At 42.3% G+C, this 16,882-nt stretch overlaps 2 pseudogenes; one reads left to right on the top strand and one right to left on the bottom strand.

The window, feature by feature from the left end:
- Nucleotides 1–1,999: 1,999 nt before the first annotated feature.
- LOC125098543 (elongation factor 2-like) lies at nucleotides 2,000–3,696 on the bottom strand (annotated as a pseudogene).
- Nucleotides 3,697–12,806: 9,110 nt separating this feature from the next.
- Nucleotides 12,807–13,424, top strand: LOC125098474 (60S ribosomal protein L32-like; annotated as a pseudogene).
- The last annotated feature ends 3,458 nt before the right edge of the window (nucleotides 13,425–16,882 follow it).

Here is a 16,882-nt window from a genome sequence, read left to right as displayed (position 1 = left end):
AAGGCTTAAAATCTATATTATATAAAATGCTTATACAAAAATAGTTGATTCTCACATGTAAATGAGCTGGAGGAAGAGTCACTTAATTCAAGAGGAAATAACTAGTAAACAAATATATGAAAACTAGTTCAATCTCACTAATATAAAAGAAATGCAAATTAAAACAATGAACATTTTATACTTACTAGTGGAGAATACAACTTTCTAAATGTCACTCCTTGGTCGCTTTTTTTTTTTTTTTTTCAGCAAAATTGTTAGAATTTTAAAGTGCTGGTGTTACTTTTTGTTGAGAATCATTGGTAGTAAAAATAGAGCAAGATCATTTGGGTTAAAGGTCATAATATTTAAGCCCAAATTTTTCTGAAATGGACTCTGAACTTGTCCCAGAATTCTACTGGGGGACTGCAGCCACTTGATAAATCTCTGATAGAGAATTGTTTGTCTCTGATGGAAAAGGTGAAGAGGCCATGGGCGGAGCCCTAAGAGTCTGTTGGTCACTGAGTGAACTAAAAACCTCCTCACATCTGGGCTCTTGACCTTTATTTAATCCTACTTCCTAGAATGTTTGGAAGAACATATGGGAAAAAGGTTAAATAAATGAAGATTAGCCACAGCGTTAATTATTATGGAAAAGATTACAAAATGAATGCCCAACAACTGGGGAATAATTAAAAATATGATGTAGGTATTAAAATTCAAATTACAAAGACTACATAGCAACATGGAATATGCTTCTGAGGTAGTGTTAATTGAAAATGGGAGAATGCACCATTGTAATTATTCACCAGAGTTAGAAGGGAGCAGGGTCAAATGGAATAAGTTAGCTCTGCTGAGGTGACAAGATTCTGAGCACAAGTTCTCTCTCACTTATTTAGATGTATTGTGTAATATAGATAGAATATTTATGTAAAAAGAAATTCTATTTTTAGAGAAAAGGAGAAATAGGACACTATGACTTTTCTACTTCTCATTGGAGCCTCTAGGATTTCATTAAAATGCAAAATTCAAAATCATCTTTATTTTTGGTGTATCCTGATAAATATATTATAAGCTTACTCTGAATTTGAATTGATCATCCTCATGAGAGGATTTACATGTAGATAAATAGCTCTTATGTTAATCCATTTAGCTCCAAAGACTATATGGAGAATGTGTACTAATCATATTGTCTACTTGTTTTTTTTTTTAAATCACAGGGAAATAGGCAGGGTGCTTGTGTGTGATACACAACTAATGAATCATTGAACACTACATCAAAATCTAATATGCTGGCTAATTGAACAGAATAAAAAAAACACAGGAGGAATTTACATTTCTGTTTTCAATTACAACTACATTTCAGGTGAGGAATCGTTCTATTTAAAATAGTGGGCTTAATTGTTAATCTAAACAAGTACAATGAAAACACAATTTTATCTATGTTTCCAGGTTTTGGATACTCTCAGTGTTTTGTTTTGTTTTTTGTCACCATCAAATTTATTATTCTAATGGCACTAATATGGCTGAAGGTGCTCACAGTGACAGCGTACAGTTTCCTGCCTTTTGGCTTCTGTCCAAAGAAAAAGGTCTACATGCTTATTCCTTCCCTCTTTCTGGGAGAAAATCCACTATAAGCCATTTACCCAAAATAAACCTCTCAGTGAATTAATATTTCTTCCCTTTTTTTTTCCTTTTCTTTTTGGATATTTGAGTTTCTGAAATGGAAAAAAAAAAAAAAGTGTTGCATGTCTCACCTCACTTCCCCATCGACCAAATAAGTCCCTGCTGCCAGGGCATGTCTATTGCTTCTGAAATCTTGGAATAAATATCGAAAGAAATGGCATCAAGTGTTCACGTTGAGTGATGGCACTGAGTGTGCCCCAGCACCTGTCAGTTGGAGCATCACTGTCTGGACAGTCTTAAGGTGTTATGGAGAATGTGAGGGCTTGCTGTTATGGTCATTTGTCAGCCAGGTGCAGGGGCTGTGCAGAGTCCCACTCAGGGTGGTGGAGAGGGCTGCCTACAAATTGTCCAGAAAATTATCCAGGGCCAGGATACTTTTCCTTCAGGCCTTTGTACTTGCATGTTCTAGCCACCACCTGGCTAGGGTGGCTGTTGCTGTGGAAGGGATCCCCAGGCAGGATCTACCAGTGGTCAAAAACGTACTGGGGGAAGGTCTTACCACCAGTGTTGGACCTCAGGCCAGTGGTGAAGCCAAAGGATTCATTCACAAGCAGGTAGACCTTCACGACAAACATGGGGGTGCCAGCCACTGGGGACTTGTTAAAGACATGGCCCTGCTTCCTGTTCAGGACTCCATAGATGCCACCAACCACTTGTTCCAGACACTGGATCTCCACAAGGTAGACAGAGTCTATGATCCAGGGCTGGCTGGTCAGCCTCCTAGCATAAAGATAGCACCAGGCAGTGGGGATGATCTGGCCACCCCCGGAGTGGATGGTGTCCACATGCAGGGTCATATTGTAGACATCGAAGTGCACACCACACATATTTTCTTGCCCTTGTCAATATCCTCAGCCAGGCCATCAGGGAAGGGTTTCACGTACAGCTGCCTTCATGTACAGCTGGTTGTGCTTGTTGGAGAACTTGGACAGAGTTCACCAGACGGCAGAGCACATTCAACTCCTGACAGTCTCACAGTATGAGACTATGGGGTCAGATTTCTTGATGGGAATATAGCATGGTCCTCCTCCAGGTCCTTCAGACAGATCTCCAGGGGCAACTCCCTATCTCCTGCAATGGTATGCTCCCCTGACTCCTCAGTGATGCACTGCACCATAGGGTCTGACTTGGCCAGCTGTTTGAGACCCTCCACTAGCTTGGGAAGGTTGGCCAGATTCTTGGCCTTCACAGCAACCTGGACAACAGGGCTCAGGCTGAACTTCCTCACCCGTGTATTGTGGGCATGCTCAAAGGTGGTGATGGTGCCAGTCTTCACCAGGAACTAGTCCATGCCCACCAGACCCACCATGTTCCCACAAGGCACATCTTCAGTTGGCTCCATGTAACAGCAACATCATCAGGATTGTTCTCTGGATGGGCTTCAGGTACATGGCCTCCTTCTTCCCAGAGGTATAGCTGGGTCCCATGATCCTGACCTTCAGGCCAGTGGACACCAGCCCTGAGAATACATAGCTCCTCGGGCTCCAGCTGCAACTTAACAGAGTCTGGTCCATCTTGTTCATCATAGCCGCATGCTATGCTCAACAGTAGCCTGAAGACATCTCTGTCTACACGCACACAGCAGACACACAATCCACTACTACCAAGGCACTGTTGGTGACATGGAGGGCAGCAGTCACCTCTGAGAAGACCACATCCTGGGGAGTTGATGAGGTTGATGAGAAAGCCGTAACCATTCTTGTTCTGCTCGATAAAGTTCAAGTCATTCTCTGATAGCACATAGAAGAGGGAGATAGCCATTGACCTGATGGTGATACAGCATTCCTGCTCATCCTTCCAGGTGTCGGTGAAGCGGGTCTCCCCATGACCAATGGAGACAATGATACTGGCCTTACACACCAGAAAGTACATCAGCATGGACTTGCCATGGTCCATGTGGGCAGTGATGGACATGTTTGGGATGTTGGCCTTCTTCTCCATGATGGCCCGGATCTGATCTACTGTGAAGTCTGTCATGGTGGCAGATGGCGGTAGATTCTCCCAGGCAGATCTCAGCGAGATGAGTTGTGCCAAGGATGGTGACAGCGATGGAATAAGAGCTCTCATAGCGTTTTTATTGTACTTTTCAGATGAACAGTTGGGTCCATTGCATTATATTTAAAGATACTTCACCTGAGGAGGGGTTTGGAGGTTGAAGAAAATCATTTAGCATAATATTTGGAAATTAATTAAAATATTGTTTACAAACAAATGTACCCAACTTTTTGAACACCCTGAGGTGTCTTATTCTAAGCTTTGTATCTCACCAATTGGGAAAAAATAGAAAAACCAGCACAGTCTCCCAAACTAGAGGGATGGGAGAATGGAGCAAAAGATAGGAGAAAAGCGAGGAGGAAAGGTTTTTTGTAGCTGTCTTGACTGAAGAAAGTTAGGTTTAAAAGAAGCCTTGAAATGAGTGATGGGGTCAGTGATTGATGGGGGATTGGAGGAGAGTTAACAGGGTTGGGGAAAGAGCAATGTTCCTTCTAACACTTCTGGGAACAGCTTTCTTGGTATTCATACGTCAAGGCTGAGACCAAAGAGAGGTAGATGAAGCTCTAGAAATGTTTGTCTCTTTTCAGTAGCTCTCCTAGCCCTCAGAGATAACAGCAGAAGTGTGTGTGTGTGTGTGTGTGTGTGTGTGTGTGTGTGTGTGTGTGTGTGGTGGGGGCTGCAGCAGAGGCAGTGGTATGAGGAAGGAGAGAAAAATCTCAGAGAAGATAATGAGGCTGTAGAGTGTGGGAGCACAGAGCAGAAAATATTCTGGTGCTTGAGAGAACAGGAAGGCGTATATATAAATGTGTGTGTATCTCTTTTTAGATCCTTTCATTCAGGAGGCATCTCCCTGGAGACTGAGGAAATGGTAGGAGTCCCCTGGGGTGCTGTCAGCTCCACTTGCTGAACTTCTGGAGAAAGAATGAAATACTAGGTAAAGGAAATGCCTCCAGCCTACTCCTGGGGAGAGGCAAGACTGGGAGGAGTGGGGAATTAAGAGGAAACCCTTGACCTGAATAAGTTAGAGACATTTCCAGATGTGGTTCCCTTCCCACTCGCAACCTCACTGCACTAGCATCCTTGTCAGAAAAGAAAACTGCCTTGTCCTGTGGCCCCTTTCATCTCCAGGACAGCTGGAAGGATGTTCCCCCACATTTGTGCTCTTACCTTTTTTACTTTCAGCCAAACCCAAAAGCCCCCAGTGTCAAAGAGGGGCCATTCGAGGGACAATGCTAATGACAAGTCCAGGGTGTGTGGTCAGCGGGACTTCAGAAACCATGCTGTTAAACACTCTTCTCAACCCTTGTGTGCATGCTCCTCCTTGAAGGCCTGCCTACCAGAGGTCTGTTTCTGACCAGGGCCACCAGGGCAGAGGAAGTTTGTAGGATTGAACCACCACACCATACACTTGCAACAGCCTTCTTTGCCACCCTTTTCATTGAAATATAAATAATCCATTGGTGGTATTGCTTCTGTTGTCCTATGTATATCATTGCTTCTGGGACCATGTTGAAAAAAAACAAAACCCTGATAAACAAATATTTGGAACACAGACTCTTTGAAGAATGGTGTCCTATAGGCCTCTAGAAATGCTACCTATTTACTACAATGAGCATTTCTCATATACCTTACACCAGGTTGGGAAATGCTGTGTCTGTGATTTCATAAACTGAGTCATTTCTGCTAGTGCTACAGGATGGTTTTAGGTTATACACTGACAGAGCAGCAAATGCCATTGACTCACATCCTGAGAAAATTACCACCATTCTAGTTCTCTTTCCTTCTGATTACACCAAACAAGGTCTCAGTTTGGAGCTAGATCTTTACCACTGTTCTAACACTTGCTTATTGCTATTATTACTGTTTTAACAAGTGTGGGCTCAGAGCTTTTGGCTGGTTTGGGAGATATAGAGAGTGAATTCCAAACTGGTGGTTCTGTGGCTAGATCCATCCTGCAGTATGACTTGTACTGTACCATTCATATATACATTCATATATACATTGTACTGTACCATTCATATATACATCATTCATATATACATATGTGTATATATATATTAGGCCAACATTTAAAAACTCCAGAAATTTTGTCTAAAACCTCAGATTTCTAGTTTCTGTAGAATAATCAGAATATCTGGCAATCCTAGGCTCAAATTTCTTTGTGCCAAGAGCTGGCCCTCCTCTTTAAACAGGACACAGGCTCTCCTGTTTGCCACAGTCTCCACCACCCCTTATCATGTTATACAGGACCAATATATTATTCACTCCTATTGCCTTCCCAGCCCCTTTATGCATTTGTATCTTAGGCCCATTTTAGGAATTCTATGGCTAAAAGATGTAGACCACAGTCCAGCTTGAGTTTCAAGCTGAGGAATTTTGTCTCCATTTTTTAGGAAATAGAGTGCCACTAATTTCTTAGTAGGGTAGACAAGGCTTAAAGCAACTCTTTCAAAAATGATTCTTTTATCTGAAGCTAGAAATTAGGAGGGGAAAATAGAAGCAGGGGCTGGTGAAGAAGTAACCTTAACCTTCACTGCTCCCAGAAATGGGAGCTGGGTTCTGGGCTGTGAAGTGAGTGGTCTGGCCTACCTGACCTCTAGACATCCAGTTAAGAGCAGGGTTGAGAGCCTTGGGCAATGCAGGGACAAGCAGAAAGCCTAACCTAGACTGAGAATGCATCGTCATCAGTGAAGTGATGCTTGCTGGTGCAGAGTCTAGGGGACTTTTTGAAGCAGAGATGGGGCAGGGGGGTGGCTTAGATAAGGGCCTACAAGCAGGAAAGGAACCAACAAAGAGGTCAAGCTGGTTCTGGCCAGGCAGGCAATGGTCATTATAGGGTGGTGGTTATGGGAATGGAAATAGCTGGAAAGAGTTAAGAGCCATTTAGAAGGAAGATCCAGTAATATTGGTGACCACTAGGAAAAGGGGTCTGAAGGAGGAATAAAAAAAAATGATTCTAAGACTTCTAACTTGGGAGCCAAGAAAATAGTGGTACTGTTAACACACATAGAAAGGTGAGGGAGAGGAAGAAATTTTTAAGTATATGAAATATGAGGTGCCTTTAGGATACCCAGTAGGTACTGGAAGGACTACTTTTAGAGAGGTCTAGGTTAAAAGTAATTTTGAGTATCATCTGCACAAAGATAAGAGATGAAGATAGAGAAAAGGAAGAGGGAGGGAAAGGAGAATAAGGAGTAAATCTTGGGACAAATTTAAATTTAGGGAGACCATGAAAGTATCACAAATGGTGGGAGATGGAGGAGAGAAACATTTAGCTCCATGCCAGACAAGAGGCAAGGTCATAGTATTAAGTCAAAACCTTCAAAGACCAGACCAAATGAGGACCAAGAACAGAAGCAGAGTCAAAGGAAAGTGTTTTCTACAATGAAGATCTCCACATTCATTCATTATTGAGAACTTGGCTTTTATCCAGGCCCTGAACAAACTAAGGTGAGCAAAACTGAGATCCTGTCCTGATCGAGCTTACATCTACTGGAGGAGACAGATATTACACAAAGATTGTGGTCAAAGCTACCAAGAGAAATGAAGCAGGCTTAGCAGAGAGATAGTGATGAGGTGATCCAAAAAGCTTTCTCTGAGGAGGTGGCATTAACAGAACCCAAAAACGATGGAGTGGGCCATAAAAATATCTAAGGGAGAACATTTAAGGCAGAGGGGAAAACAAGGGCCAGGTCTGAGTAGCTACACTGCAAGGAAAAGAGGGAGCCAGGGGCTGGGTTATGAAGGACCATATAGGCTATGCTGAAGACTTTGGATGTTAGCCTATGGGGGCATGCTTGTTGGAGAGTTGAAATAAGACAGCTGTGTGGTGTTACTTCACTCAGAAAAGGACCACTCTGGATGTCTATCTGACTGTGGCTTGAAGGGTAGGTCCAGGAAATGTTTAAGAGCATAAGCAGACAGTGAGGGGGTTCTTAAAATGGTTGAAGTGAGGTGCGGTGGTTTGGAGCAGGAGGAATATTGAAAAGCAGCAAGATGGATATTAGAGGGATGGAGCCATTTAAGAGGGAGACCTCACAGATGCTGTGAAAATCAGGGAGAAATAGAACTAAGAATATGGGGGGAGAAAGGAAACTGTTACGTGAAAGGATAAAATCATTTACACTCAGGGGCTGTTTAGAAGTTCTGAGGCACAAAGGCAGGCAGGCTACTCTGGCCTTCAGCTCACTTTTGTTTTTTTCTTATTGATCCCTATGGAATAGCTATTGTTATTAGAGGAAGGTGAATTTGTCAATGGTGAAAGAAGATCCACTTGGGGAGAAAACTTAATTTTGTCTTTCTAGTGTATGATAGGAAAATGTTGACCTCTCCAGATCTCAAGGATCTCAAAAACAGATCTCAAAAACAGCGAGCTTTTTACCTCAGAAAAAGTAGAGTCTTAAGAATAATACCTGGAGGGGCGCCTGGGTGGCTCAGTGGGTTAAGCCGCTGCCTTCGGCTCAGGTCATGATCTCAGAGTCCTGGAATGGAGCCCCGCATCGGGCTCTCTGCTCGGCGGGGAGCCTGCTTCCTCCTCTCTCTCTGCCTGCCTCTCTGCCTGCTTGTGATCTCTCTGTCAAATAAATAAATAAAATCTTTAAAAAAAAAAAAAGTATAATACCTGGAGGCACTTCCTCCTTACCCTGATTCCATGGTTTCCTGGACTCTGTACCAACATGTGGCGGCCCTCTGCATCCTCTCCTGAGGACCACCAGGCTCTTATCCTATCCACACCAGGTAACTTGGTCCATCTGGCTCTCTAGTCTGCACACACGAAGTCAGTGTTCTCAAACTACTCATCTCTGGCCTTCTCTCAAAAGCCTTCAGGGGCCCTTTTTGCTTAGAAAGTTGAAGTAAGTGCCTCTTCTGAATGGCCCCAGCCTACATCTGTGCCCTCTTGGTCTTCTACTCACCAGGACCCAGACAAAATGCCACTGCTTGCTATTCTCCAAACATGCACCACCTTTCCCTACCTCTTTGCCTTTGCTCCTGCTCTTCCCCAAGTATTTTCCCCATCCTTCTCTACCTCTAGGAAACTTAGTTACCATTAAAGATCATCTGTAATATACTTTCTCCACTGAATCTTTTGAATATGACCATTGTCCTTAAAATTTTCTCACAACTCACTATTCTTGTGGCACTTGCCAGATTCTTTGTGTGTTGGGGTTACCTGTGTGCTTGTCTTAGTCTCTACTCCCTCCCCACATTAGACTGGGGCTTTAAGGAAAAACTTCCCTTTTCCTCTTGTTTGTCAGTAGCACAAGGCCTTGAACATAATAGGCAGTCAACAAATACTGAATTGGATTGCTCTTCACAAGAGACAAACAAGAATTCTGAGAGAAATCAGAATGTGGGAAAAAGCAACTTGGAAGCAAGTATGCACAAATGTTGGAATATGCTGGGAAGAAAACCAGAGAGGCAGCCAGGGAGATGGGCATGGTGGGCAGCCAAACTCATGGGCCTAGCAGTGAAGAAGGCAAAGGCGTAGGGCCAGAACTACAATGTCACCCTCCCACATATACCCCAACCTCCTACCAGCCACCCCAAATGGCCCCTAGACTGCAGAAATGATGGGTTCTGCTCTCACCTGAGGTAGTGGCTCTCCTGCTTATAAGCTCTTCCAGGTGGCTTAGGAAAGCCCCCTTTACCTGTCATTTTACATAACGGCTGCATTTGTGTGCCTACCCCTAGCTATAAGGACCTTGTTTCACACCAGACCAGTTCAGATGTCCTCCTCATTTATTATGGTTCTCCTTAATTATTTATCACAGAGAAATTACCCCCAAACTGTGACCTATACCTAGCCATCCAAATAACTTGGCACAACAGACTCCTAATCCCCCAACCTCCACTTCACTATTAGAGCACAAAAGAACCACTACCGTTATTTAATTCAGGTGTCCCCCAACTAGGCTGCAATGCAGAATCAGCTGCATAAATTTCCTGGGTGGTTCTCCCACAGCCTTGGGAATGCTGTTGTACTTTCCGCCCTCATACTGAGGACTCTGAGGTCAGAGCACTTGGCCATCTGTTCCAAGGTCGTGTTGCTGGTGTTGATAACACTTCCTTAACACTTCACAAGGTACCTTATTTCATATGATCCTCCAATAACCCACAAGGCTGGTGTTATTACAGAATCATCCCCAGTTTACCTAGGAAGGAAAGATGCCGCCCAACAAGCAATCTCATTATTTTTTTTTTAAGATTTTATTTATTTATTTGACAGAGATCACAAGTAGACGGAGAGGCAGGCAGAGAGAGAGAGAGAGGGAAGCAGGCTTCCTGCTGAGCAGAGAGCCCGATGTGGGACTCGATCCGAGGACCCTGAGATCATGACCTGAGCCGAAGGCAGCGGCTTAACCCACTGAGCCACCCAGGCGCCCAAGCAATCTCATTATTAATGAACAAACCAAACTTGCACCGATTTCTTAAGCCCCAGTCCCGCCATCTTTTCACTACAAAATAAGGGTCCTAAGCACAGGCAGGAGGTTGTTGGGGGTGGGTAGGAAGGACAATCCAAATCAGATTCCACATAGTTTGGCTCCCTATTTCTTGCTGTCATCTCAAAGAAGTGGGTAGTATGCAAAGTTATGCATAGACTTATTGCAAGATTTACGAGTTTTGTTTTTTTTTAAGATACACCCAGTTCTTTTTTACCTTTTCCTTCTTTTTTTAAAGATCGTATTTATTTTATTTGACAGAGAGAGAGAGATCACAAGCAGGCAGAGAGAGAGGGGAAGCAGGAGGCTCCCCACTGAGCAGAGAGCCCTATGAGGGCTCAATCCCAGGACCCTGAGATCATGACCTGAGCCGAAGGCAGAGACTTAACCCACTGAGCCACCCAGGCACCCCAAGATTTATGAGGTTTATAATGATCAATTTAACTTTTTAAACAGACTTCACTAAGAAAGTGTTCAAATATCCAAAATTAGAAAGAATAGCATAATTCCCTATTTATGGAATATCGTGATTCAACAATAATCACAATTTTACCACATTTCATCCAGCCCCTTGTATCACATCTTTTTTCTTTGAAGTTCTTATATTTAAATACTTGTAAAGCAAATCCCAGACATCATGTCATTTCTTCCTTTTGTACTTCGGGATGCATCTCGTAAACGTACCCAACCTTTGTATTTGAAGGAATGGGACTTTGCAGGCAGAGCCACCTGGGACTTCCCTACAGCAGGAGCACAGATTCCAGTGAGCACCACAGATCTGCCCAAGTACACTGGCAGGTCTGTGCTGAACTCTGGCACCAGGTGTGGTTTCTTAATCATCCTGGCTGGCAAACACATTTTGGACTCCATCCAAACTTTCTGACACATTTGGGTGTTGATTTAATCCAGCCCCGGTTTGCCAGTTGCTGCTGAGTGCCACCTTACCTGCATAAAGACTGTCAGAAAAGGAAGTAGGGAAGCAGCCTTAAGGCAGCAATTACTCAATTCTTGGTTCACAGGTAGGACCATAACCAATCCCCTCCTTGCAGTAAGGTACAGGACACATAGTCCTGCTGCCATAAATCTGAGACGATCACAGAGTAAGGAGTCAGTTGCAGTGTATAGCACACATCAGGCAGGAAAGAGTAGTCATTATTTTTAGCAACTACTTTGTTAAATATTTGCCTAATCGATGCTGGAGTGCCCACAAGCCACACTAAAACGAGAAGTGCTCTAATATCGCCTCTGCAGAAAAGAGGAGGGTGTGACAAGAGGGCCCTTTTATAGATCATTTCATTGAGGTTATCCTCCTGCTACTAGCCACCAGCTGTTTCCATCAATACTATGCCTATAAAAGCGAAAGTCAGAGTCCTGAAACGTGGAGTGAAACAGGTCCATGTAAAGTTTTAGTCCTAGCCGTTGGCATTGCCTCAATGTGCAGACTTCCTTCGTCTGCCCGGCCAGCACCCCTACTTCCCTGCCAGCCCTAACAAGGCGTTCTTAGGAAGCTCCAGAATGTCAGCCCACTGAGATTCTTCACCATTCATTCTGCTGACGCACCATCGAACACAGCCTGGACACAGGAACCACACTTTGGGTTAAGTTACCCACACTTCTATTTCTGGGAGACCACTGCATATGTGTGTCCTAAAATGCTTTTGGGAAACAGGAATAGCCAAGCTCGACACATTTTTACAAACACCTACTAGTTTCCACTTTTAATTTGAGTAACAGATACTTGACTACTTAGTAGTTACGTGAAGATCTTAGTCCTGGATTCTGCCATGACCACGCTATCTGACACCCATTGACTCACCTAATTAAATTCTTTCCTCACAGGATCACATTCCAGTTTTCATGTGGGTGAACAGGGACTGAGACAATCAATGCTGTAGTTATTTTTTCACTCAGAGGGATATTGATGTCATCTGATACCAAGATGCATACCCAAAATTGAAATTAAACTGTATGTGGCATCATTTCTAGGTAAATGTGTTTGAGGTTACAATACGTTAGAACCACACTGAAAAATTAACTATTTCAGTTACCTAACTGATCCTTTTGTATAAAGGAGGATTTGACAGTTACTACCTATTAAATTTTATCTGAATCAGAGTGGAGCCTAGAGTGAGGCTGGATGAGATGCCTAGGGCACAAAATTTAAGGAGGCATTTACTCACTGGGTCATGCAGCTGTTGACCTTACACTTGCACAATGCTAAGAGTAAATACCTCTTTAAATTTTGCACCTAAGTCTCACTTACTTCCCCCTAGTCTTAGCTGTGCTGTAGGCTGGGGCAGCTGGGGGCATAAGTAGTTAACTTATTAGGTTATAGAGTCTGCCAGTCCAAGTCTGGGAAATTCCAATTCTGTACATCTAGGGTGAGGTTCACAAATCATTTTAAATAGCTCTCTCATGTAAACCTTGATTGATAGCATGTTGGGATCCACAGATATAGTATTTAGAATACTGCAATTAGAAGGTGAATTTCCTTAAATTCTGTATGATTACCTCCAAATATAAATATTCTATTCCATTCTGAGTTCTCTCCATGTTTAGAAAGTACTTGAAGGTCTGATTCTCTATCAGTTAAGATTGTATTATGCTGGAACCAAGATAAAACCTTACTAGCAATGCCTTAAACAAATAGGGATTTATTTTTCCCATAACTAGGAGTCTGGAGGTAGGTTATTGCTAGTATTGGTCAACATGGTGCTAACATCAGGGTCAGTACCTCTGTGACTCTCTTGGGCTTTGCCTTATGCCTCCCAGATGGCAGCTGTAGTTCCAGAGATCATCTGCCTTCAAAATGGCAAAGGAGGAAGAAGTAGAAGCACACTGTTGGTTCTCCTGTATCAAGAAAGTAAAAACCTGCTCTCTCCCTCAGCACTGCCTGAGGTGGCTGACATCTCCCACTCAGCATCATCGATGCCCTAAGACCTTTGATGAAGCCCAAGATTGTTAAAAAGAGGACCAAGAAGTTCATCCGGCCCCAGTCAGACCAATATGTCAAAATTAAGCACAACGGGTGGAAACCTAGGGGCACTGACAATAGGTTGCACAGAAGATTCAAGGGTCAGATCTTGATGACCAACACTGGTTACAGGAGCAACAAAAAAACAAAGCTCATAGTGCCCAGTGGCTTTGCAAGTTCCTAGTCCACAATGTCAAGGAGCTTGAAGTGCTCCTGATGTGCAACAGATCTTACCGTGCAGACACTGCTCATAGTGTCCCCTCCAAAAACCACAAAGCTATGTGGAAAGCAGCCAGCTGGCGATCAGAGTCACCAATCCCAATGCCATGCTGTGCAGCAAAGGAAATGAATAGACAGCTTATATGCATGTCATATTTGTGTCACTAAAACCATAAAACTACCAAAAAAAAAAAAAAAAGGAAAAAAGAAAGGAAAGAAAACCCTTCTCAGAAATCACCTCTTCCCAGACCTCTATTAAGTCTCATTGGCCAGTACTGGGTATCATGGCAAACTGTTGTTGAAAGGGAGGCTGGGAAAGCAGGAACCAAACTCATCAAAATAGGCTCAGACTAGTATGTCTCAAACTTTAGTAGGTATTAGAATCACTTGGAAATCTTGTCATAAAGCAGATTGTTGTGTGCCCTACCCCCCAAAGATTCTGATTCAGTGGGCCTAGATTAGGACCTGAGGATTTGTATTCTCTAAATTCCCAGCTGATGCTGCTGATTTTAGGAAAACACTTCAAAACAGATTTCCCACCAATGGCTTCCAACCTGGTGGTGGATTAAAAATATCTGAAGAGCATTCTTTAAAGGCACAGTTTCCCTGGGTCCCACTCCTAGATATTCTGATATAATTTGTCGGTGGGGTCCAGGCTCTCCTGTTGTCAAAGCTCTATAGAAGAATCTAATGAAGCCAGGCTGGGAACCACTGTTTAGGTCAATCATAATCCCTTATTATTATTGAAGTTCCATTAGGAAGGAGGAAGGAGGGGAGGGTAAGAGGGTCGGTTCAGATAGTGGTTCCCAGACTGGTCTGCAATTTTGAATTATTTGGGAATCTTCTAAAAATTCCAAAGTTCAGGACATATTCCAGATAATTAAATCACATCTGTGGAAGTAAGACATAGGCATCAGTAGACATCGAAGTTCCTCAGGTGATTCCAAATGCAGATAATTTGGGGAACCCCAGGGTTAAGAGAAGATTTCTATGAAGGTGATTACAATTGAAAACTGTAAGAGGAGGGTATGAAGGAAGGTTATTCAGGTTAGAAAAGAGAAACCTGGAGATTTACTTAATTATAGTTTCCAAGTGTGTGAGAAAATTTCACCAAAAAAATGCCGTTGTCCATCTGAATGGAACACTAGCAAGGAGGAAATGGGATTAACTTGACCAGACCCCTTAGGTTCAATGCAAAGTATTTCCTAGCTGCAAATTGTTACAATGAAATGTGCTCTGAGAACAGGGTTGTGCAATCCTGTCATTTAAGAGTTATAAAAATAGTATAGATTCTCATCTATTCACAGTGTTTTAATGTCATCCTTTCTGAAGGTGAAGAGGAGGATGAAATGACCCGTCTCAATGTCTTCTTTGAAAATTTTCTATTTTATTCCTCTTCTCATTGCACATCTCAACTTAAAAGACAGACTTTGCATTAACAAGTCAAAGAAAACACAACCTTTGCCCACTATCTGCTTGAGTGGATAAAATATCTGGCAGCTAGTAATAGTTTGAGATGCCACTAGCTCAAACTGTTTGAATCTCTAAAAGGCTATTTTGAGCTTCTAAATGACAAGCATACTCCAAATAGAGAGGGCCCTCCGAATTTGAATTGAATAGGTTCTTGTGTTTGAAATGTAAATGTTGTGCTCAAGGATGATTCACTATCAGGTCTGAGCCTGGCAACACACACACAGAACCAGAATAGCTATTTCCATGTCACACAGGAATAATGCATGTGTTTAAGTATAGCTAAAATTAAAATGTGTTCTCCTTTGTACATAAAAATGTCACTGGCTACCGTCAGAAGAACATGACCTCTGAACTGTTTTTTGCAGGGCTGGCAATAGATTTACCCTGATCATACCTAACCTTAATACCAGGAATATGTACCAGTCCAACCGCTGGGGTTTCAGTTCAGAGAAAGGCCATTAATAGAATAAATCCACACTCAATGGATCTTGGGTTGAAGATCCTCAAAATTTAGGAGTGTTGTTCCCGAACATTGCTGCACATTAGAATCACTATGGGAGCTTTTAAATACCTGATGCCCAGGTTCCATTCTACACAAATTAAATGATTGGGCAAGGAAGTCAGGCATCAGTAGTTTTTAAGAACCCCAGATGATTCCCATGTGCAGCAAAGATTGAGAGCCAATGCTTTAGTCACCTTCATTATAGGATCTAAAAATCTCTTACAGAGAGAATTTCTTATAGGTCTCATGGCAGAAGTAGAAATAGGAAGTAGGTAAATTTTCCTCCTTTCTGGGTATGATGGAAATTAACTGTCCCCAATATTCACTCCTCCTAATTCCTCCATCATAAGAAAACCTCTAATAGTTCACTGACCATATAGCCACTCAGGAAAAAAGATTACTTTTCCAGCCTCTTTTGCATCAGGACATGCCTTATGTCTCATTTCTGGGCCAATGGGATTAAGTGGAAGTGGTGCATGTATATTCCTGGGCAATTCTTAAAGGAAAGGTGTGTATTTTTTTCCCCTTCCGCCTGCTTGCTGGTTGGAATACAGATGTAATAGTTGAATCGCCAGCAGCCAATTGGACAATAAGATGATTCTGGAAAAGCTTGAAGCCATACAAAACAAAGAAACAAGTTAGAAAGAGCCCGTTTCCCATCACCATAGATGTTAATATCAACCCTAGAATGACCAACTATCTGTAGGCTTCTTAATGGGTAAGATAAATAAATTTCTATCTTGTTTATGGTACCATTTCTGTTAATTGCAGCTAAACTTAAATGTAGCAGACTTGGTGGTTCTCCAACTTTTGTATATGCCAGACACACCTACAAAGCTAATGAAGCATATTGAAGTAGGTGATTATGATACCTAAATTTGGAAAACAACTATACAGATACCCTGGTAGCTAGGGATGATGCATGGTGAGGGTAACATTGTGAAAGTAATGATTGATTAGATTTGTTTTGGAAAAGTGAATCTACTGAATAAAATATTTAGCAGTACGGTGTAGCAGTTAAAGACTTCAGCAGGAGCGAGACCCTATACTTAAATCCCAAATTTGCCATTTACCAGCCACTAGTAACTTAACTTCACTAAACTGGTCTCCTCATTTATAAAATGGGCCACTAACAGTATCTGTTGATGGGGGTATGATGAAAGTTAAAGGAGGTAATCTAAGACAATGCTTAGTATAGTAACTGCCACATAGTAAAAGCTCAGTAAGTGTTGGCTTGAAAAAAAAATGGTGGAAGAATTTATGATCTGACCTTGAATTCCATTTTAGTCTCTGACTATTTAGTTCTACTCTGTCCATTGTGGAGGCCACTAACCACATATGTCACCACTTCACACTTACTAGGATGGCTATAATTTTAAAAACATAATATGTATTGGCTAGAATGTGGAGAAATTGGAAACTAACATTGCTGGTAAGACTCAAAAATCATGTAACCACTTTGGAAAACGTCTTAGCAGTTCCTCATAACGTTAAACATAGAGCTGTCACATGACCCAGAAAATCTCCTAGGTGTATAGCAAGAGAAATGAAAACCTATATCCACACAAAAACTTGTACACAAGTGTTCATCGCACTATTATTCATAGTAGTCAAAAA

This window comes from Lutra lutra, chromosome 1 (genome assembly GCF_902655055.1).
Source record: "Lutra lutra chromosome 1, mLutLut1.2, whole genome shotgun sequence".
Lineage (NCBI taxonomy): Eukaryota > Metazoa > Chordata > Mammalia > Carnivora > Mustelidae > Lutra > Lutra lutra.
Note: the sequence above shows the minus strand (reverse complement) of the source record. Positions and strands in the feature narration are given on the sequence as shown.